The 23074-nt window shown below is 47.6% G+C and overlaps 1 protein-coding gene across 2 annotated transcripts in view; it reads right to left on the bottom strand.

Moving 5' to 3' along the window:
* The window catches only part of INPP5D (inositol polyphosphate-5-phosphatase D), a 171584-nt gene that overhangs the window by 106262 nt on the left and 42248 nt on the right, over positions 1-23074 (bottom strand). The gene's annotated exons all lie outside the window — the stretch shown is intronic.

Genomic DNA, 23074 nt, shown 5'->3' on the forward strand with positions numbered 1-23074 from the left:
GTAACCAGTAGAATGACTGGTACAGGGTGGAGGCATCATTGTAGCAGTTGGACAGAAATATGATCCTGACTGCTGCTTTCATTATATATTGGAGGGGGAGAGTTTAGTATGAGGGAAGAGTTGCAGTAGTCCAGGCAAAAATTAATCAGAGTGACACTAAGAGTTTTTGCAGTGTCAAAAGTAAAAAAAAGAATGGATTCTTGAGATGTTTTGGGTGCAGTTGACATGCGCAATTAAGTGATCGAATATAGGGAGTGAAGGAAAGATCTGAGTCAAATATGACCCCGAGACAGCGAGTGTGCTGCTTGGGAGTTATGATAGAACAACACATTTAAATGGCAATTTGAGGTTTAGTTGGGTTAGTAGAGGGAGGAAACACAAGGAGTTCAGTTTTTGGACAAATTCAGTTCCAAATACAGGGAAGAAATGATGTTAGAGACAGAAAATTACTGATATTTTGTAGCAATGAGGGGGTTATATCAGAAGAAGGGTATATTTGGGTGTAATCAGCATAGAGATGATACTGGAAACCAAATCTGTTGATGATTTGTCCAATAGAGGCAGTGTATAGAGAGAAGAGGAAAGGGCCTAGGACTGAGCCCTGAGAAACCTTGACAAAAAGGGGAAAATGAGGGGCAGAAGAGCCAGCAAAAGATACATTGAAGGATCTGTCAGAGAGGTAGATGGAGAACCAAGAGCGAGTGTTATCCTTGAGACTGATGGAACGGAGCATAGTGAGGAGGAGCTGGTGTCGAATACTGCAGAGAGATCAATCAGAATTAGAAGTGAGTAAATTTAGATTTAGCTATTGGTGAAATGTTAGAGACTTTATTAAAGGCAGTTTCTGTAGTGTGTAAAAAGCGAATCACCAATCACATTGTATTCTAGTGTGAACAGTGCTATGCAGCTTTTATGTATGGTAGTGTGTTATTAAGCAATAGATAACATAAGGTATTGTAATGCATAAGTAAAGTATAGTATTATAGAATGCAATAGAGTATGTATAGTGCATGAATAATATATAGGTAATATATAAGTGTAACATGTATATTGTGAATTAACTGTAATATGGTGTACAGCATAGGGTACGATATAGGTTAGGATTTAGGACAATAGGCTAAGTACATATTGTTATGAGATGGTAACTGTAGTTAGCGGGGAACATAGGATAAGGTACATTTAATGTTTGGGACTAGCCCACAATGGGATTGCCAGTATAAAGCAGACTACTTCAAGATAGTTAGTCAGATAGGCAAGTGCAGTCATCAAGGACAAGTTCAAGTGCAGTGGGCTGTTAGCGTCAGCAAGGACCTATTGTTCATGGTAGTGGGAGGCCTTACTAGAATCCCTTGCTGACATTCCCGCGATGTCCGGAGCTCAAAGCTTGGTACGGGTACTATGGGGAATGCCTTATCCGGTGGCGTACAGGGGATAATGGATACGGAACTGAAAGAAGGGAGGTTAACAGATCCGGGTGTACTGCGGTACTGGACAGGTTATCCCTGGGGCTGGCAGGAAAAGCCAACATTGGGATAGTCCAGGAGGAACGGATAGTAATGCTGAGAATGTACTGTGCTAAGGAAACGTACTGTGCTAAGGAAACGTACTGTGCTGAGGAAACATGGTGTACTAAGGAAACAATGAATAAGAAGTGTTGTGCCCGATAAAGCGTGTTACAATCTGATGAACTTGAACTGTCCAGTATATATTCTGTTGGTTGACACAAACTGTGTGTTCACTGAGTCATGTATGGCGGCTCCTGAAAATGGGGGCCTGGAAGCAGCGGAGGCCTGTGGCCTACAAGTGAGTGTGATACACCCCACACCTGACAGCACACTGGGACTGGGACGCGATTTTCCTGTGAAGTACAGGGCGTAACGAAGCAGCAGCTCGGTCATGGCTACTGCCCTTGGTCACTTTACAATCTTCTTATAATGTATCAAAGCTAAGTCTAGACAAAAGAGGGAGGAGATTGGAGACCAATGATGACTGTACATTTTTCATTAGTTGATTGGTATTGATGGCATTTAGATTTCTAAATATGCGATATATGGCGATGTCCTGAGAGGAGTGACAAATTTTGATAGAGAAGAAAAGAAGGTTGTGGTCAGAGAGCAGGAGAAGGGAGTTAATAAAAATTATACATTGAGCATAGTCAAATGAATGCAAGGTCCCGTGTACAACCGTCTTCATGTGTAGAAGAGCTAGTAAGCTTTGAAAGGCCGAGAGAGGAAGTTAGAGACAAAAGATGAGTAGCAATTGGGGGCAGCGGATTATCAATGGGAATGTTAAAGTCCATCATCATGAGAGTGGAAGCGTCATAGGACACGTTTTTTACACCATTTGCTGTGCAGTAAAAGTAATGTCCCATCTTTGTTCTTTGGGTCAGTACGATTACAGCTATACCAGGTTTATATTTTTTTTTATGTTTTGTTACTTTTGCACATCAAGAAGAGAGTGACAGAGCCATAAAAAGGCTTATCTTTTGTTTTTATACAATTTTTTTAACATATGACCTATTGATCACTTTTTAGTACATTTTTTAAGTTTCAGTATTTGTGTCAGGAAAAAGCTAAATTTTTGGCATGTTTTTTATTTTTGTTATTTTGTTCACTAGAGATGAGCAGATCGAATAGCATAGGATTGAGTTTGAGTTGAATTTCCTGAGATTTGCAGTTCCATGCAAATTCAAACACTTTAAGATTCAATTCATAATTTTCAAAAAAAAAACCTTGCCCTGCACCATTTCCCACACTTCCGAAAAATAATTGAACGGGATAATTTTGTTTAGTGCCATGCTAAACAAAATTAGTTTAAAAATATTAGCCCGCACTGGCTTCCCCATAATGCCCTGCAGCTCTGACTTACTGTTTAAATTCAGAGCCTGGGTCATTAGAGATCAGTGGATCCCCGTGGAGCACAGTCGGGCACAGAACTAGCAATCTGTACGGCAGAGTCGGTTTCCATCTCCCAATTGCACTTGTTAAGTGTAATATACATCTCATTCTTTCTCTCTCCCCCCTCTTTCCAGTACTGAGATCCACATGAATTCATTCGCCGCAAATCGTTTTTGTGGGGAAAAATTCGACAAAGCCGGCAAACTTGATTTTCCGGAGATCCAATTATCTCTAGTGGTCACTATATGGGATAAATAATGTGAAAGTTTTATAGTTTGGGTTGTTCTGAACATGGTGATACTAATTATGAATACATTTTTTTTTTGTACATAAAAGTTAGTGTTTTTAATGGCAAAACAGTTTTCTGAAATGTTTTTTGTGAGTTTTTTTTTTACATTTATTTTAAACTTTTTTTTTTTTTTTTTTTACCTAGTTCCACAACGGGACTTGAATTTTCACACTTTGATTGCTGGACTGATGCAGTGCAATACTTCTGTATTGCAGTGCATTAGACCTGTCAGTGTTAGGCAAACATAGCTGACAAACTTTACTGTCCCTTACTGTCACGGATGTGTCAGATGTAACAAACAGTCGCTCTGCATCTGGCTGCAGAAGGTCACTGCATTTGGAATTGCAGACGCCTTCTTAATCTTTCTGACTTTTGAACCCAGCGGCAACCTCCCTCCTGCTCTAATTGACACACCCTGGTCGTGATGTTTATAAACTCTCAGTCTGCTTCAGGGAGTCACCAGTGATATTCACATTTTCCCTTGTGAAGGCTAGGAGCTATAGCCGTTGGCTAGCTTCTTCTCTGGTGCCCTTGGAGGACGTTTGGTGTTCTCTCTGGTGTCTGCTCAAGCTACGTTTTCCCCCATTGTTGTCTCCATTGTTGTATTTAGTTTATAGTGGGGACTGACAAGTGCTCACTTCCCCCTCCCTATCAAGGGCTTAGCTCTAGGGATATACAGGGCTTAGGTTTCCTGTTCGGCGATTGGTGTGGAACCAATATAGGGACGGTAGGGTAGGCAGGGTGTTATTAGATCAGCCTAGGGGCCTCCACTCCCCCTTTCCCTAGTGTCTGGGCTTCCTTCCCCTCATCCCTTCGTGTTTCACTTAGTCTTTCCCACACTGTGCGTGACACTTACTTGGCCTTGGTTGGCTATAGCAACCAGTGGCTTCCTGCGATAGCATTGCGAAGGTGCTGATATTATTAGAGAAAAGCCCCCTCCCTCTGTAAACCATCAAGATGCTGCTGCTATTGACAGAGGCATTGAGGGTAAATAGCTAAGATTGCCTCTTTACAAATCATGGCCAATGCAGCCAAGTGTCAGCTATACATCAGCTGTATTTTTCCTTATTGTCCAGCAGCATAAAAAGGCATAAAAAGGGAATTCCCGTAAACAACACTTATTACCAGACCACAGGATAACAGATAAATGTATTATGGCTGGAGGTCTTACTCCTGTGCAAATGGAAAAGTAGTGTTCATGTGTGACCATTGTTCCATTAACGTCTATGTGCTATCTCCTTCACTTTCATAGAAGTGAATGGAGCTATGGCACAATTACCACCAAAGTCGAGGAGTATAGTAAAGCTGCCCCAATTTGTTCCAGTGTTTCATTTTAATTAGCTGTAAAAATCGAAGCAATATATTTCTTTTAAGAAATTCAATACGTCTATTTAGCAAAGTTTCGAAAGTACAATTTTGTAACTTTTGCAGATTGACAGGCAACGGATGGCTCAATGCATTGCATTATGAAAAAAATTGAAGAAAAGCTCATTGGACTGTAAGTAGAATAAAAAGCAATAAATTCCTGACTATAAGAGGAAATATAAAAAATGTAGTGGCTTTTAGTCCATAGATAATACTGCATTGGTACTACTCTATGGGCGCTGCTATGCAGACATGTTCAATAAATATTGTGGCCATTCTATGCCGCTTCTGAGTCACATCCAATACACTAATTCATTATTTATCATGTTTGTACAATTTCTTGCCCTTCAGTCATAATGTCGCTGCTAGTATTCCCGGCAGTATTGCTGAAGCTGTGCTGTTCACATCTACAAGCTGTTAAATGGATTTCATCTGCCAGCTTTTGCACATGGCTTTTGCTTAGAGAAAAGAATCTGAGAATAATAGCCACATCAATACCAAACAAGCTGAGGAAACTTGACTGGGGGTTATATAATCAATTAGGAAACCAGTAAGGACTCATTCACACATGGATGGAAAAACAGTTTTATGAAGCTGTTTAATGCACTGAGTTTCTCATCCAGGTGAAGACCAGGCCATTTACCCCCCATTCCTGACTATGACCATTTTTCTGTTTTTTTCATACATGTGGTTTAAAGAGCTGTCAATTTTTTACTTGTTCTGATATTTAAATATTTTTGTCTCTTTCTGTCATGAAACATGGGATTTCAATTTTGTGTTATTGTCACACTCTTTTGTTATTTTTTGCCGATATCGGGTGATATCAGTGGGAAAATAAAGTAAATATGGGTGTGTACTTCCCCATTTTTTTTGCAACAAAAGACAACTAAAATAAATGTAATTATTTTTTATGTATCAGACACTTTTCTTCACATGGGAAGGGCAAGTAACAGCATTTTGGACTGGCAGTGCCTTATTTATTTTTTAACAGCTTATTATTTATTTATTTCTCATTTATTTTACATATTGCGCCCAACATAACATCATAAAAGACTTTTGGAGGGCATTTCAATATTTACATACTTTTTTTAATCTTATATTCACTGTAACTGGGGTCTCCGAGGACCCAGCAGCACCCCCCCCCCCCCTACACCCAGTGATCACATGATCACTGGGGTCTGGAGGAAGAGGATATACACAACACTTGTTCAGCACTGTCTATACAGTGATCGGGAAGGCAGAAAAGGTAATAAACCTTGCACGCCTTCTCTATGGGAAGTCTGATCCTCACTTCTGCTGTTGAACGATTGCGTGCATCTGATCTACTATGTAATGATGTTTTAAAACGTCAGTGCAGAATAGAACACAGACTGCCTGGATGAGTCTATGGGCCATCCGGAAGTAGTTAAAGGGGTTTTCCCATGAACAAAGTTAATCCTAAAGTTAATTTTAACCGCTTTATGACATTGTGCGTAATAATACGTCCCTGTGCCCTGGGCTTTATGGACCATGGCAATTGCGCCCGCTCACAGGCTGCTAGCTGATTCTGACAGCTGACACCCAGCACACTTTAACCCCCTAAATGCTGCGAACGCAGCATTTAGCGAGCGAGCAGAGGGACAAAAGCCCCTCTGCTCTTGGATCGGAGACACCGCGCTCCCGATCGTTGTCATGGTGACCCAATGTCATCATAACGACATCCGGATCACCAGGCACCAGCAAGTTAGTTTGATCATGCGCAGTGCACGATCAAAGTAATTTCTGTCTGCAGCACTGACAGGTTTTAATATACAGTATAGCAGTGATCCTGCACTGCTATACATTATAACTGCAGAAAGTGAAAGTCCCATAGTGGGACAAAGTAAAAAAAAAAGTTTTACATTTTTTTTAAATAATAATAATAATAAATATATACAGTACAGACCAAAAGTTTGGACACACCTTCTCATTTAAAATTTTTCTGTATTTTCATAACTTTGAAAATTGTACATTCACACTGAAGGCATCAAAACTATGAATTAACACATGTGGAATTATATACTTAACAAAAAAGTGTGAAACAACTGAAAATATGTCTTATATTCTAGGTTCTTCAAAGTAGCCACCTTTTGCTTTGATGACTGCTTTGCACACTTTTGGCATTCTCTTGATGAGCTTCAAGAGGTAGTCACCGGAAATGGTTTTCACTTCACAGGTGTGCCCTGTCAGGTTTAATAAGTGGGATTTCTTGCCTTATAAATAGGGTTGGGACCATCAGTTGTGTTGTGCATAAGTCTGGTGGATACACAGCTGATAGTCCTACTGAATAGACTGTTAGAATTTGTATTATGGCAAGAAAAAAGCAGCTAAGTAAAGAAAAACGAGTGGCCATCATTACTTTAAGAAATGAAGGCCAGTCAGTCCGAAAAATTGGGAAAACTTTGAAAGTGTCCCCAAGTGCAGTTGCAAAAACCATCAAGCGCTACAAAGAAATTGGCTCACATGAGGACCGCCCCAGGAAAGGAAGACCAAGAGTCACCTCTGCTTCTGAGGATAAGTTTGTCCAAGTCACCAGCCTCAGAAATCGCAGGTTAACAGCAGCTCAGATTAGAGACCAGGTCAATGCCACACAGAGTTCTAGCAGCAGACACATCTCTTCAACAACTGTTAAGACAGGGGTCTCAAACTCAGCTGGGCATATGGGCCGCACACGGAAAAACATTTAATTTGGGGGGGCCACATTATTTGCATGACAAAGTGACATTTTTAGTGATACCATTTTATTTTCTATACAACTTTTGAACTGGTCCTCATCTTGCAGACATGGTCTCCCCTCCAGGTCCCCCATATTGCAGACATGGTCTCCCCTCCAGGTCCCCCGTATTGCAGACATGGTCTCCCCTCCAGGTCCCCCATATTGCAGACATGGTCTCCCATCCAGATCCCCCATATTGCAGACATGGTTTCCCATCCAGGTCCCCCATATTGCAGACATGGTCTCCCATCCAGGTCCCCCATATTGCAGACATGGTCTCCCATCCAGGTCCCCCATATTGCAGACATGGTCTCCCATCCAGGTCCCCCATATTGCAGACATGGTCCCCCATATTGCAGACATGGTCCCCCATCCAGGTCCTAATCCTGCAGACATGTCCCCCATCCAGGTCCCCATGTTGCAGACATGTCCCCCATCCAGGTCCCCCCCCCATAGTGCGCACAGGGCAGCCCCCCCCATACTGCGCACAGGGCCACGTCCCCCCATACTGTGCACAGGGTCCCCGTCCCCCCATACTGCGCACAGGGTCCCCGTCCCCCCCATACTGCGCTCAGGGTCCCCCCCATACTGCGCTCAGGGTCCCCCCCCATACTGCGCTCAGGGTCCTCGTATCCCCCCATACTGCGCTCAGGGCCCCCGTCCCCCCCATACTGCGCTCAGGGTTCCCGTCCCCCCTCATACTGCGCTCAGGGTCACCACCCCCCCCATACTGCGCTCAGGATCCCCTTCCCCCCCCATACTGCGCTCAGGGTCCCCGCCCCCCCATACTGCGCTCAGGGTCCCCATCCCCCCACATACTGCGCTCAGGGTCCCCGTCCCCCCATACTGCGCTCAGGGTCCCCGTCTCCCCCATACTGCGCTCAGGGTCCCCATCCCCCCCATACAGCGCTCAGGGTCTCCCCCCCCATACAGCGCTGAGGGTCCCCGTCCCCCCCATACTGCGCTCAGGGTCACCGCCCCCCCATACTGCACTCAGGGTCCCCCCCCCCATACTGTGCTCAGGGTCCCCGTCCCCCCATACTGCGCTCAGGGTCCTCATCCCCCCCATACTGCGCTCAGGGTCCCCGCCCCCCCATACTGCGCTCAGGGTCCCCGTCCCCCCGATACTGCACTCAGGGTCGCCGTTCCCCCATACAGCACTCAGGGTCCCCCCCCATACAGCGCTCATGGTCCCCATTGCCCCCCCATACTGCGCTCAGGGTCCCCGCCCCCCCCATACTGCGCTCAGGGTAACCGCCCCCCCATACTGCACTCAGGGTCCCCGTCCCCCCCCATACTGCGCTCAGGTCCCCCTCCAAACTGCGCTCAGGGTCCCCCCCCAAACTGCGCTCAGGGTCCCCGTCCCCCCATACTGCGCTCAAGGCCGCGTCCCCCCATACTGCGCACAGGGTCCCTGTCCCCCCATACAGCGCACAAAGTCCCTGTCGCCCCCCCATACTGCGCTCAGGGTCCCCGTCACCCCCATACAGAGCACAGGGCCGCGTCCCCCCATACTGCGCACAGGGTCCCTGTCCCCCCATACTGCGCACAGGGTCCCTGTCCACCCATACTGCGCACAAGGACCCGGTCCCCCCATACTGTGCACAGGGTCCCCGTCCCCCCCATACTGCGCTCAGGGTCCCCGTCCCCCCGATACTGCGCTCAGGGTCCCAGTCTCCCCCCATACTGCGCTCAGGGTCCAAGTCTCCCCCCATACTGCGCTCAGGGTCCCCCCCCCCCATACTGCGCTCAGGGTCCCCTTACCCCCATACTGCGCTCATGGTCCCCGTCCCCCCATACAGCGCTCAGGGTCCCCGTCCCCCCATACAGTGCTCAGGGTCCCCGTCCCCCCATACTGCGCTCAGGGTCCCCGTCCCCCCATACTGTGCTCAGGGTCCCCGTCCCCCCATACTGCGCACAGTGCCCCCCACCCCATACTGAGCACAGGTCCTCTGTGGTGTATTTCACATGACATAGAAAAAAAAAAAAAGATTCTCACCTGTCCTTCCGTTCCTTCGGCGTCCTTTCTGCACCTGTGGCCCGCAGGCACAGACCCCATAACGATCGCGGCTCTCTCCAGCAGCCGCCGACATCAGCGCTGTAATGCAGAGTATTGCTGCGCAGAGACCGGCTCTCTGCACAGCAATACGAGTGTCAGCCGCCGGCCTATCAGAGGCCAGCTGCTGACATCTGCGCATATCAGTGACGTCATACTCCGCTGCGCTGGGAAGCCAATGTCAGCTGCTGGCCTCTGATAGGCCGGCGGCTGACACTCGTATTGCTGTGCAGAGAGCCGGTCTCTGCGCAGCAATACTCTGCATTACAGCGCTGATGTCGGCGGCTGCTGGAGAGAGCCGCGATAGTTATGGGGTCTGTGCCTGTGGGAGAGTTCTCCTATGTGGCTTGCCCGTCACATATGTAGCTGGCAGGACATTGCCAGGGACTCCAAGACATGAAGTGGTCTTGGCCGAAGCACAATTTTTTCCTACAGGTTTGGTGGCTCAGAGCTTAGTGAGGGGCGCGGTGCTGGGTTGTGGGTTCAAATCCTACCGTGGCCCCATCCACACAGTATTATAGGCTCGTGCTGCTTTTCTCCCATCTGTTATATATTAATTCACAGGCTTAATAAATTCAAAGCAGGATTCGGTCATATGCGCTGACAGTGACATTGACTATAATGGTGAAGATAGAGTCAATGGTCCTATCTGCACCATTATAGTCAATGGCCCTGTCGGCGCATATGCACGTATCCTGTTTTGCGGGGGTTTCGGACGCGAGCCCGAGTGAACGTGGTAAAGAACGCAGTGGGAACAGCCCTAAGGCTATATGGACCGTGATTTCCAGTCCGACTGTGAATCTCCGGACCCCACACTCCACATCCTCAGGCACATATGAAGCTGTTGGGTTCGGATGAGGAGACTCGCAGCCAGTCCGGAAAATGCATTATGTACCCAGACCATAAAACACAGACTTGGAATGAATCCTCAGTATAATTATTACTCTCTTTCATTACATTGTTGTTCTTGTTTTTTTTTTATACATGTTTGTTCATTGTCTTTTTGTTTGGATTCATAAAGATTTTCTTGATTTGACTGGGCGTCAACTTCCCTTTTTTCAGAGTTTTTTTTGTCAATATATGGAATCATAGAATCATAGAATGTTAGAGTTGGAGGGGACCTCCAGGCAGGGCCGGCGTCAGCACCCGGCGCACTATGGGACCCGTCAGCGGAGGAGAGCGGTGTCAGCGCCCGCTCTCCCCCGCTTGCTCAGGGCCCCGACAGCCGGCACAATACTTACCTCTCCCCGTGCCTCCACAGCACCTCTGGTGTCTTCCACGGCTGCTGCACTGTGATGTCTCAGGTCAGAGGGCGCGGTGACATCTTTACACTGCACTCTCTCCTGAGCCGTCACAGCACAGAGCGGGAAGACGCCGGCGACGCCAGTCCAGAGCAGCAGCAGCAGGTGAGAAGTGAGGTGAGTATTTAATTTTTTTTTTTTATTGTATGGAGGCATGGGACAAGGGGGGGGGGGGTGACATCCTGCATGGGGCATTATAAGGGGAGGCGGGTGACATCCTGCATGGGGCATTATAAGGGGAGGCGGGTGACATCCTGCATGGGGCATTATAAGGGGGGGTGAAATCCTGCATGGGGCATTATAAGGGGGGGTGACATCCTGCATGGGGCATTATAAGGGGGGGGTGACATCCTGCATGGGGCATTATAAGGAGGGGTGACATCCTGCATGGGGCATTATAAGGGGGGGGTGAAATCCTGCATGGGGCATTATAAGGGGGGGTGACATCCTGCATGGGGCATTATAAGGGGGGGTGAAATCCTGCATGGGGCATTATAAGGGGGGGTGACATCCTGCATGGGGCATTATAAGGGGGGGTGACATCCTGCATGGGGCATTATAAGGGGGGGTGAAATCCTGCATGGGGCATTATAAGGGGGGGTGACATCCTGCATGGGGCATTATAAAGGGGGGGTGACATCCTGCATGGGGCATTAAAGGGGGGGAAGTGACATCCTGCATAGGGCATTATAAGGGGGGAGTGACATCCTGCATGGGGCATTATATGGGGGAGAAGTGATATCCTGCATGGGGCATTATAAGGGAGGGTTGGTGACATCCCGCATGGAGCATTATATGGGGGAGAAGTAACATCCTGCATAGGGCATTATATGGGGGAAGACATCCTGCATGGGGCATTATATGGGGTGGAGTGACATCCTGCATGGGGCATTATAAGGGGGGGGTGACATCCTGAATGGGGCATTATAAGGGAGGGGGTGTGACATCCTGCATGGGGCATTAAAAGGGGGAGAAGTGACATCCTGCATGGGGCATTAAAAGGGGGAGAAGTGACATCCAGCATGGGGCATTATATGGGGGGGTGACATCTTGCATGGGGCATTATATGGGGGGTGACATCCTGCATGGGGCATTATATGGGGGGGGACAAGTGACATCCTGCATGGGGCATTATAAGGGAGGGGGGTGTGACATCCTGCATGGGGCATTATAACAGAGGGGGTGTGTGACATCCTGCATGGGGCATTAAAAGGGGGAGAAGTGACATCCTGAATGGGGCATTAAAAGGGGGAGAAGTGACATCCTGCACGGGGCATTAAAAGGGGGAGAAGTGACATCCTGCATGGGGCATTATATGGGGGGAGTGACATCCTGCATGGGGCATTATATGGGGGGGTGACATCCTGCATGGGACATTATATGGGGGGTGACATCCTGCATTGGACATTATATAGGGGGGAACAAGTGACATCCTGCATGGGGCATTATAAGGGAGGGGGAGGTGACATCCTGCATGGGGCATTATATGGGACGGGGGAGGTGACATCCTGCATGGGGCATTATATGGGAGGGGGGGTGACATCCTGCATAGGGCATTAAAAGGGGGGCGGGGAGTGACAGCCTGCATGGGGCATTATAAGGGAGGAAGGGGTGTGACATCCTGCATGGGGTATTATAAGGGGGGGTGACATCCTGCATGGGGTATTATAAGGGGGGGTGACATCCTGCATGGGGCATTATAAGGGGGGGTGACATCCTGCATGGAGCATTATAAGGGGGGTGACATCCTGCATGGGGCATTATATGGGGGGAACAGCCTGCATGGGGCATTATAAGGGGGGAACAGCCTGCGTGGGGCATTATGTGGGGGGAACAGCCTGCATGAGGCATTATGTGGGGGGAACAGCCTGCATGGAGCAGTTATATGGGGGCCAGTATTCTGTATGGAGCATTATATTGGGGCCAGTATCCTGTATGGAGCGTTATACGGGGGCCAGTATCCTGTATGGAGCGTTATATGGGGGCCAGTATTCTGTATGGAGCATTTTATGGGGGCCAGTATTTTGTATGGAGCGATTCGCCAGTTTCTGAGCTATTGTGGAATTTACTATAGATATCGGTCATGTAATGTGAAATCTTTGGCATTGTACTATATATATATTTCTCTGCGGTATCTGTGCTTCATGAATCGTGGTATGTGTTAAAGGGGCCCACTGAGAAACTTTCGCCCAGGGCCCACAAAAACCTGGAGCCGGCCCTGCCTCCAGAGTCATCTAGTCCAACCCCCTGCTCGATGCAGGATTCACTAGACCAGGGGTCTCAAACTCAGCTGGGAATATGGGCCGCACACGGAAAAACATTTAATTTGGGGGGCCGCATTATTTTCATGACAAAGTGACATTTTTAGTGATTCCATTTTATTTTCTATACAACTTTTGAACTGGTCCTCATCTTGCAGACATGGTCTTCCCCTCCAGGTCCCCCATATTGCAGACATGGTCTCCCATCCAGGTCCCCCATATTGCAGACATGGTCTCCACTCCAGGTCCCCCATATTGCAGACATGGTCTCCCCTCCAGGTCCCCCATATTGCAGACATGTTCTCCCATCCAGGTCCCCCATATTGCAGACATGGTCTCCCATCCAGGTCCCCCATATTGCAGACATGGTCTCCCATCCAGGTCCCCCATATTGCAGACATGGTCCCCCATCCAGGTCCCCCATATTGCAGACATGGTCCCCCATCCAGGTCCCCCATATTGCAGACATGGTCCCCCATATTGCAGACATAGTCCCCCATCCAGGTCCCCCATATTGCAGACATGGTCCCCCATCCAGGTCTCCCATATTGCAGACATGGTCCCCCATATTGCAGACATGGTCCCCCATCCTGGTCCTACTCTTGCAGACATGTTCCCCATCCAGGTCCCCATGTTGCAGACATGTCCCCCATCCAGGTCCCCCCCCATAGTGCGCACAGGGCCACGTCACCCCATGCTGCGCACAGGGTCCCCGTCCCCCAATACTGCGCACAAGGACCCCGTCCCCCCATACTGCTCACAGGGCCCAAGTCCCCCCATACTGCGCACAGGGTCCCCGTCCCCCCCATACTGCGCTCAGGGTGCCCGTCCCCCCCCATACTGCGCTCACAGTCCCCTGTCCCCCCCATACTGCGCTCAGGGTCCCCGCCCCCCCCATACTGCGCTCAGGATCGCCGTTCCCCCATACAGCGCTCAGGGTCGTCCCCCCCCATACAGCACTCGGGGTCCCCGTCCTCCCCTATACTGCGCTCAGGGTCACCGCCCCCCCTCCCATACTGCGCTCAGGGTCCCCGTCCCCCCCCATACTGCGCTCAGGGTCCCCGTCCACCCCATACTGCGCTCAGGATCCCCGTCCCCCCCATACTGCGCTCAGGGTCCCCGTACCCCCATACTGCGCTCAGGATCCCCGTCCCCCCCATACTGCGCTCAGGGTCCCCGTACCCCCATACTGCGCTCAGGGTCCCCGTCGCCCCCCCATACTGCGCTCAGGGTCCCCATCCCCCCCATACTGCGCTCAGGGTCCCCGTCCCCCCCATACTGCGCTCAGGGTCCCCGTCCCCCCCATACTGCGCTCAGGGTCCCCGTCCCCCCCATACTGCGCTCAGGGTCCCCATCCCCCCCATACTGCGCTCAGGGTTCCCGTCCCCCCCATACTGTGCTCAGGGTCCCCGTCTCCCCACATACTGCGCTCAGGGTCCCCGTCTCCCCCCATACTGCTCTCAGGGTCCCCGCCCCCCCCCCATACTGCGCTCAGGGTCCCCGTCCCCCCATACTGCGCTCATGGTCCCCGTCCCCCCATACAGCGCTCAGGGTCCCTGTCCCCCCATACTGTGCTCAGGGTCCCCATCCCCCCATACTGCGCTCAGGGTCCCCGTCCTCCCATACTGCGCTCAGGGTCCCCGTCCCCCTATACTGCGCACAGTGCCCCCCATACTGAGCACAGGTCCCCTTCATTTATTTTTCAACAGGACAATGACCCCAAACACACCTCCAGGCTGTGTAAGGGCTATTTGACCAAGAGGGAGAGTGATGGGGTGCTACGCCAGATGACCTGGTCTCCACAGTCACCAGACCTGAACCCAATCGAGATGGTTTGGGGTGAGCTGGACCGCAGAGTGAAGGCAAAAGGGTCAACAAGTGCTAAGCATCTCTGGGAACTCCTTCAAGATTGTTGGAAGACCATTTCCGGTGACTACCTCTTGAAGCTCATCAAGAGTGTGCAAAGCAGTCATCAAAGCAAAAGGTGGCTACTTTGAAGAACCTAGAATATAAGACATATTTTCAGTTGTTTCACACTTTTTTGTTAAGTATATAATTCCACATGTGTTAATTCATAGTTTTGATGCCTTCAGTGTGAATGTACAATTTTCAAAGTTATGAAAATACAGAAAAATCTTTAAATGAGGTGTGTCCAAACTTTTGGTCTGTACTGTATATATATATTGTACCCATAAATAAATATTATGGAAAAAAAAATACACAATAAAAGTGCACATATTTGCTATCGCCGTGTCCGGAACGACCTGACCTATAAAACTGTTCTACTAGTTAACCCCTTTAGTGAACACCGTAAAAAATAAAAATAAAAAACGAAGCAAAAAGCTGTGCTTTATCATCATACTGCTGAACAAAAAGTGGAATAAAACGCAATCAATGTAAATAAAAATGGTACCGCTGAAAACGTCCCGCAAAAAAACAAACCGCCATACAGCTCCATCAGCTGAAAAATAAAAAAATTAGAGCTCTTAGAATAAAGCGATGCAAAAAAATTTTTTTTTCTATAAAATAGTTTTTATTGTGTAAAAGCGCCAAAACATAAAAAAACTATTAAAATGTAGGATTGCTGTAAACGTACTGACCCACAGTATAAAGCTGCCTTATCAATTTTACCACACGGCATAAAAAAAAAAAACCTCAAAAAGCAATTCCTGAATTGTGGGTTTTTGTTTATTCTGCCTCCCAAAAATCGGAATAGAAAACAATCAAAAATATCACGTGCCCGAAAATGGTACCAATAAAAACATAAACTTGTCCCGCAAAAAACAAGCCATCACATGACTCTGTCGGCCAAAATATGGAAAAATTACAGCACTCAGAATATGGCAATGCAAAAGCTCTTTGCAAAAAAAAAAGGTCTTTTAGTGTGTGACAGCTGCCAAACATATAAACCCGATATAAATCTGGTATCGCTGTAATCGCACCGACCTGAAGAATAAAGTCGTGTAATCACTTATACCGCATGCGGAACGGCGTAAAAAATAAATAAAACCAATTCTTCACCTGCTGCTGATTTATTCATTCTACATCCCAAAGATCACAGTAAGGCTCGGCTCACATTTATCCTGCGCTCTGCGCTGAGCGCTTCCTCCGGAGTTTCCATGTAAATCTCTGAAATACGTGATTCAGACGGAACCCCCGGCGGAAGATTCCCTGTATTGAGGCAGATGGAGGCACCGTGGATGTCATCTGGCCTGTGATCCAACTGTGTCCATCTTTTTATTAGGCATACATAAAAGTGCCTTCGACCACAATTTTGTGAACCTCGGAAAAAAGTACACTGCTAAACAGCTGCCAGACGAAGTCCAGAGTAATTCTGCTGCCTCATTATAATGAATGGATCCCTCGGGATAGGGTTAGGGTTGATTTAGGAATTTAGGATTAGGGTTGTTTTAGGGTTGTTAGGGTTAGGATTAGAGTTATGGTTGTGTTAGGGTTAGTATTAGGGTTAGAGTTGTGTTGGGGTTAGGGTTGTGTTGGGGTTAGTGTTGTGTTGTGGCTAGGATTAGGGTTACGGTTAGGGTTGTGTTAGGGTTAGGATTAGGGTTACGGTTAGGATTAGGGTTAGGTATTTGTTAGGGTTGTGTTGGGGTTAGGATTTTTTCAAAAGTAAATTTAAAAAAATGATGACGATATGGCGACTTGTGTTGAGTGCAAATACTCGCTGCTTGAGTTTGCATTGGGTGCTCGGGTATGGACTAAGTATCACCGGTGCTTGAGTGACATGCTCGAGTCTCCGCCCCATATGTTTCACGGCTGTTATACAGCCAAAGAAAACACGTGGGGATTGCTTACCATACATGAACAATCCCACATTTTTGGGGGGGTTTCTAACAACCGTATATGTCACTCAAGCACCCGCGATACTTTGTGCATATCCGAGTACCCGATGCAAACTCAAGTAGCGAGCACTTGCGCTCAAGACTAATGTGTCACGGGTGTGTCAGAAGTGATAGACAGTCACCCTGCAGTTGGTTGCAGGAGATCTCTTCGTTTGGCATTACAGACAACTTCTTAGAAGCTGTATCTCTAGGACCCAGCGGCTACCTTCTCTGGCTAATTAACACCCTGGCCTGGGTGTATAAATACCTGCAGTGTGCCAGAGGGAGGTGCCAGCAATATTCATTACTCCTTGTGAAGGCTTTAGCAGAGCAGTACTTCTTCCTCTCTGGTGCTAGAGGACATGTGCGCATTGGTCTGGAGTCGACTAAAGCTAAGCGATTTTCCCGTGTTTGTCCCCCCTTGTTGTCTTTAGTGTTCAGTGGGGATCGACTAGTGCTCATTCCCTCCCTTCCCTAGCCTGAGCCTAACGCCAGGGAAAGACAGAGCAAGGTGCATGGCGATTGGTGAAGAACCAATATAGGGACGTTAGTGGAGACAGGGTGATCAGCCTAGGAGGTTTCCACTCCCCCCTTTCCCTAGAGTCTGGGCTCCCTTTCCATCTTCCCTTTGTGTTGCATTTAGTCTTTTCCACACCTGACATTATCGCCGGCCGAGCACATTTTGGAAAGGAAAAAAAAAAAGACACTTTTTTTCTCTGTATATTTTTGGGCGTGGACCTTTTTTTTTTTCCTTTCTCCCCTGGTATGGGTTCAGTTGCAGAGTTCGCAGAGCGGCTGTGCAGTCTGTCTCTGGAGGTGAATGACCTCCGCAGCATCAGCGGCTACAGGTCACCTATGTTGGGGTCTCTTCATGTAGGCCTGTCCAGCCTGACCCCAAGGTTGCCCTCCTGGACAGGTTTTCAGTTTTCCGTTTTTTGTATTCAAGGAGGCCTGCAAACTGTATTTTAAACTTCGTCCTTACTCCTCCGGAAATGACGAACAACGGGTTGGAATTGAGATCTCTCTACTGTAGGGAGATCCTCAGTCGTGGGCGTTTTCTTTACCACAGGACTCGGTTTGTCTCCTGTCTGTGGAGGGGTTTTTCGGGGCTCTGGCCCTCATCTATGATGACCCTGACCGAGTCGCCTTGGCTGAGGCTAGGCTACGTCGCCTTCAGCAGCGGAATCGGTCAGTGGAGACGTACAGTTCGGAATTCCGTAGATGGGCAACGGATTCCAAATGGAATGACTCAGCCCTTAGAAGTCAATTTTGTAAGGGGCTTACTGAAAGGTTGAAAGATGCCTTGTCAGTATTTGAAACCCCTTAGTCCTTGGAGGCTGCCATGTCGTTGGCCATACGTCTTGATAGACTCCTTCGGGATAGATGGGTGAGACCACCTTCTCCGGGGCCTTCTTGTTGTGCACCTCTGCCAGGGGAGCAGTCTGGGGGTGAAGCAGTACTGGGGGAGGTGGAGGAACCCATGCCGTTAGGAGGTGTCTCTGCATCATACATCTCTCTGGAGATTCGCAAGAAAAAAGGCGTATTTTTTTTGTGGGAAAAAGGGACATTTTGTTGGGACCTGTCCTTCAATTCCTAAACAAAAGGAGACTCGATTAACTCTTGATAGTCTGGAGTTGGATAAGTAAGGAGTGCATTTGTTGCCAACCTGCAGTTCCCGCTTTGTCCTGGCACACAGGTGGTGCCAGAGAGCAAAATGAGAAAATTTCTATGTTTGTTGACAGTGGAGCCGGAGTGAGCCTGGTTGATGCTGAGTTTGTGAAAACTCATGGTCTTGCTTGCTGTACTTTAGCTAAACCTATTTCCATCTTTGCCATTGACTCGGCGCCACATGCACAGAAAGCATTTACTCAGATTGTACATAATGTAAAACTGTGGGTGGGATCAGTTCATTGTGAAATAATCCCTTGCTATGTCCTGGACAATCTTCCCATACCTATTGTTTTGGGTAATCCTTGGCTTGTTAAACATAATCCGTTAGTGGATTGGCAAACCGGGGAGATTATTGAATGGGGAGATTAGTGCCATGAGAACTGTTTAGATATTTCCCTTTCTACTGTCTATACGGAAATATTACCTGCTTTTCTCTCTGGTTTTGAAGACGATTTTTCTGAGAGGGGGTGTCAGGAATTGCCTCCTCATCGTGCATATGACTGTCCTAATAACCTGACCCCCGGAGCTAAACTACCAAAGTCCAGACTGTATAATCTTTCTGGCCCTGAGAGACAAGCCATGAAGGATTTCATTGCGGAAAGCCTGGAGAAGGGACATATCAGACCCTCATCTTCGCCCGTGGCGGCAGGGTTCTTTTTTGTGAAGAAAAAAGATGGCGGTCTACGTCCCTGTTTAGATTTCCAGGAATTAAATCAAATTAACATCCGTGATCCATACCCTCTTTCTGTGATTCCTTATTTGTTCAGCCTGGTTGTAGGAGTTAAGGTATTCTCCAAGTTGGATTTAAGGGGAGCCTACAATCTGGTTAGAATGAGAGAAGGGGATGAATGGAAAACAGCGTTCAGTACCCCGGAAGGACATTTTGAGAGTCTGGTTATGCCTTTCGGTTTGACCAATGCACCTGCGGTATTCCAGCATTTCATAAATTATATTTTCCATCATTTGGTGGGGAGGTTATATCTGGACGTCTATCTGGACTATATTTTGGTTTATTCACCTGATTTTGAGACACACCGGGGGCATGTTAAGGAGGTGCTCCAGATATTAAGTGATAACAAACTTTATGCCAAACTGGAAAATTGTGTTTTCGCTGTTCAGGAGGTGCAGTTTTTGGGGTACTTGTTGTCATCTTCAAGTTTTCGGATGGATCCGGAGAAGATCCGTGCAGTCCTTGATTGGGAACATCCCGAAAACCTGAAGGCTATACAATGCTTTCTGGGCATTACTAATTTTTACCGGAAATTCATCCAAAATTACTCTGTAATTGTGAAACCCCTTACTGATATGACTAAGAAGGGGTCTAATGTTTCAAAATGGTCGGATGCCTCCATCTAGGCTTTTTCTTCCTTAAAGCATCATTTTGCCACTGCACCTATACTCAGTCAACCCGATGTTTCCCAACCCTTTAGTGTGGAGGTTGATGCGTCGGATGTCGGGGTTGGGACTGTGTTGTCTCAGGGTCCTTCCCCTGGTAAATGGCATCCATGCGCCTTCTTTTCTAAAAAATTGTCTTCGGCTGAGAGAAAATATGACGTGGGTAATAGAGAACATTTGGCGATCAAATTGGCGTTCGAAGAATGACAACATTGGTTGGAGGGGGCTGTCCATCCTATTACTGTTATTACTGACCATAAGAACTTGTCATTATCTCCAGTCAGCTAAACGTCTCAACCCTAGGCGAGCCAGATGGTCCCAGTTTTTTACTAGGTTCAATGTTGTTGTCATTTTCCGTCCAGGGGTCAAAAATGTCAAGGCTGATGCTTTGTCCCGGAGCTTCCCTGGTGGTGGTGAGCATGAGAACACTGCCCCGATATTACAGAAAGGGATAGTCATTTCGGCACTGTATCCTGAACTGGAGGGTGAAGTGTTGGAGGCTCAGGGAGACTCCCCTGCCTCCTGCCCTTCAGGAAGGTTATTTGTACCATCTAATCAGCGCCACAAAGTAATTAAGGAACATCATAATTCTGTGCTTGCTGGGCATCCAGGTGGTAAGGCAACCGTGGACCTCCTCGCTCGTCGTTTTTGGTGGCAGGGGTTGTATCGGGATGTGATTGAACACGTAGCTGCTTGTAGTATTTGCGCGCGTTCTAAGGTTTCGCATACCCGTCCGTCTGGTACTCTTCTTCCGCTACCTGGTGTCTGATCGGGGGACCCAGTTTGTTTCCAAGTTCTGGAAGGCTGTCCTTTTCCTCTGCCTTCCACCCTCAGTGGAATGGTCAGACCGAGCGTGTCAATCAGAACTTGGAGACATACCTCAAGTGTTTTGTCTCCGGAGATCAGGAGGATTGGGCATCCTACTTACCGCTGGCAGAATTTGCCATCAATAATCATCGTCAAAAATCGACTGGCAGGTCACTGTTCTTCGGTGCATACAGTTATCATCCCACGTTTGGTACCTTCAGTGGGGGAGGAGCTTCAGGAGTTCCTGAGGAGGAATGGTTTTCTTTGTCACTCCCCTCGGTATGGCAGGGTGTTCTGAGCAATTTAAAGATCATGGGAGACAGGTATGGCTGACAGAAAATCCTTGCCAGGTCCGGACCTGAATGTGAATGACTTTTTGGTTGTCTACCAGGAATATTAGATTGAAAGTCCCTTCTTGGATGCTGGGACCTAGGTTTATTGTTCCCTATAAAATAACCACCGTTATTAACCCAGCAGCGTTTCGTTTTGAACTTCCTCAGGCCCTTAAGGTCCACATGTCCTTACTCAAGAAGTTTGTGGAACCTCTTGAGCCCTTACCTCTACCACCGTCTCCAGTAATTGTTGATGGTAATCTGGAGTTCCAGATTTGGAGGATTGTAGATTCTGATCTCCAACGTCGTTCTCTACAATACTTGGTGCACTGGAAGGGCTATGGTCCACAGGAGAGGATGTGGGTTTCAGCATCAGAGGTGAACGCTCCCAGGTTGGTTTGTTCATTTCACACTTCTTATCCTGAGAACCCCGGTCTTGAGGCCACTTGTAGAGGGGGGGGTTCTGTCACTGGTGTGTCAGAAGTAAGTCACCCTGAAGTTGGTTGCAGGAGATCTCTTCGTTTGGCATTACAGACAAATTCTTAGAAGCTGTATCTCTAGGACCCAGCGGCTACCTTCCTCTGGCTAATTAACACCCTGGCCTGGGTGTATAAATACCTGCTGTGTGCCAGAGGGAGGTGCCGGCGATATTCATTACTCCTTGTGAAGGCTTGAGCAAGAGCAGTACTTCTTCCTGGGGGTTCAAGGTGCTCACCACACATATAGATAAGTTCCCTGAGGGGTCTAGTTTCCAAAATGGTGTCACTTATGGGGGGTTTCCACTGTTTAGGCACATCAGGGGCTCCCTAAACGCGGCATGGCGTCCACTAATTATTCATGCAGGAGAAACTGCACAACTAATTTTGGGGTCAATTTTTTCCTGTTACCCTTGCGAAAATAAAAAAAATTTTGGTCTAGTAACATTTCTGTGAAAAAAAGTTGAATGTTCATTGTTTTCTTCCACATTCCAAAAATTCCTGTGAAGCACCTGAAGTGTTAATAAACTTCTTGAATGTGGTTTTGAGCACCTTGAAGGGTGCAGTTTTTATAATGGTGTCACTTTTGGGTATTTTCTGTCATAAAGGCCCCTCAAAGTCACTTCAAATGTGATATGGTCCCTAAAAAAATGGTTTTGTAAATTTTGTTGGAAAAATTAGAAATCGATGATCAACTTTTAACCCTTAAAACTTCCTAAGAAAAAAAAAATTGGTTTCAAAATTGTGCTGATGTAAAGTAGACATGTGGGAAATGTTACTTATTAACTATTTTGTGTGACATATCTTTCTGATTTAAGGACATAAAAATTCAAAGTTTGAAAATTGCTAAATTTTTCACCAAATTTCCGATTTTATCACAAATAAACGCAAGTCATATCAAATAAATGTTACCACTATCATGAAGTACAATATGTCACGAAAAAACAATCTCAGAATCAGTGGGATCCGTCGAAGCGTTTCAGAGTTATTATCTCATAAAGTGACAGTGGGCAGAACTGTAAAAATTGGCCCGGTCATTAACGTGCAAACAACCTAAAGCGGTTAATCAATACATCTTGGAATGAAAATAACTTCCACAATTGGATGTGTTTAAAAAAATATTCCTGTGCTGAGATAATCTTATAAATGTGCCCCTGCTGTGTACTGTGTAATGGCTGTGTCCGATCATACAGGAACATCATCTGATCATACCACATCTCCTAGGCAGGGGAGGAAGCAAAAGAGAGTATACAGACAGGATAGCATGGGATCACAGCTCATTCTTTTTGTGAGATAAAGCATTTCTCTGTCTGTTTTTAAAAAATATTTTACCTCAAAGAATTATTTGCAATCCTGTGCTGTAATGTCTATATACTCAGAGGCGTATCCGGGGGAGGGGGGCAGGCGGGGCATGTGCCCTAGGCACAGCCGGCAGGGGGGCGCAGTCTGGCCGCTTAATGCGGAGCCCAAAGTGTCTCCCCGGTGGCTGCATTCTGCTGCCCCCCAGACTGGGATTCAGCCGTTCTCTGAGCCAGCTGTCAAGCTGACAGCCGGCTCGCAGAGCGTGCAGCGCGCCGGCTCCCAGTGATTGTACTCGCATCTCTGAGATGCGAGTACAATTGAAGCTCTGACCTCCGGGTCAGAGCGACAC

This window comes from Phyllobates terribilis, unplaced genomic scaffold (genome assembly GCF_046119375.1).
Source record: "Phyllobates terribilis strain yellow unplaced genomic scaffold, ASM4611937v1 Scaffold_3__8_contigs__length_932513732, whole genome shotgun sequence".
Classification (NCBI taxonomy): domain Eukaryota; kingdom Metazoa; phylum Chordata; class Amphibia; order Anura; family Dendrobatidae; genus Phyllobates; species Phyllobates terribilis.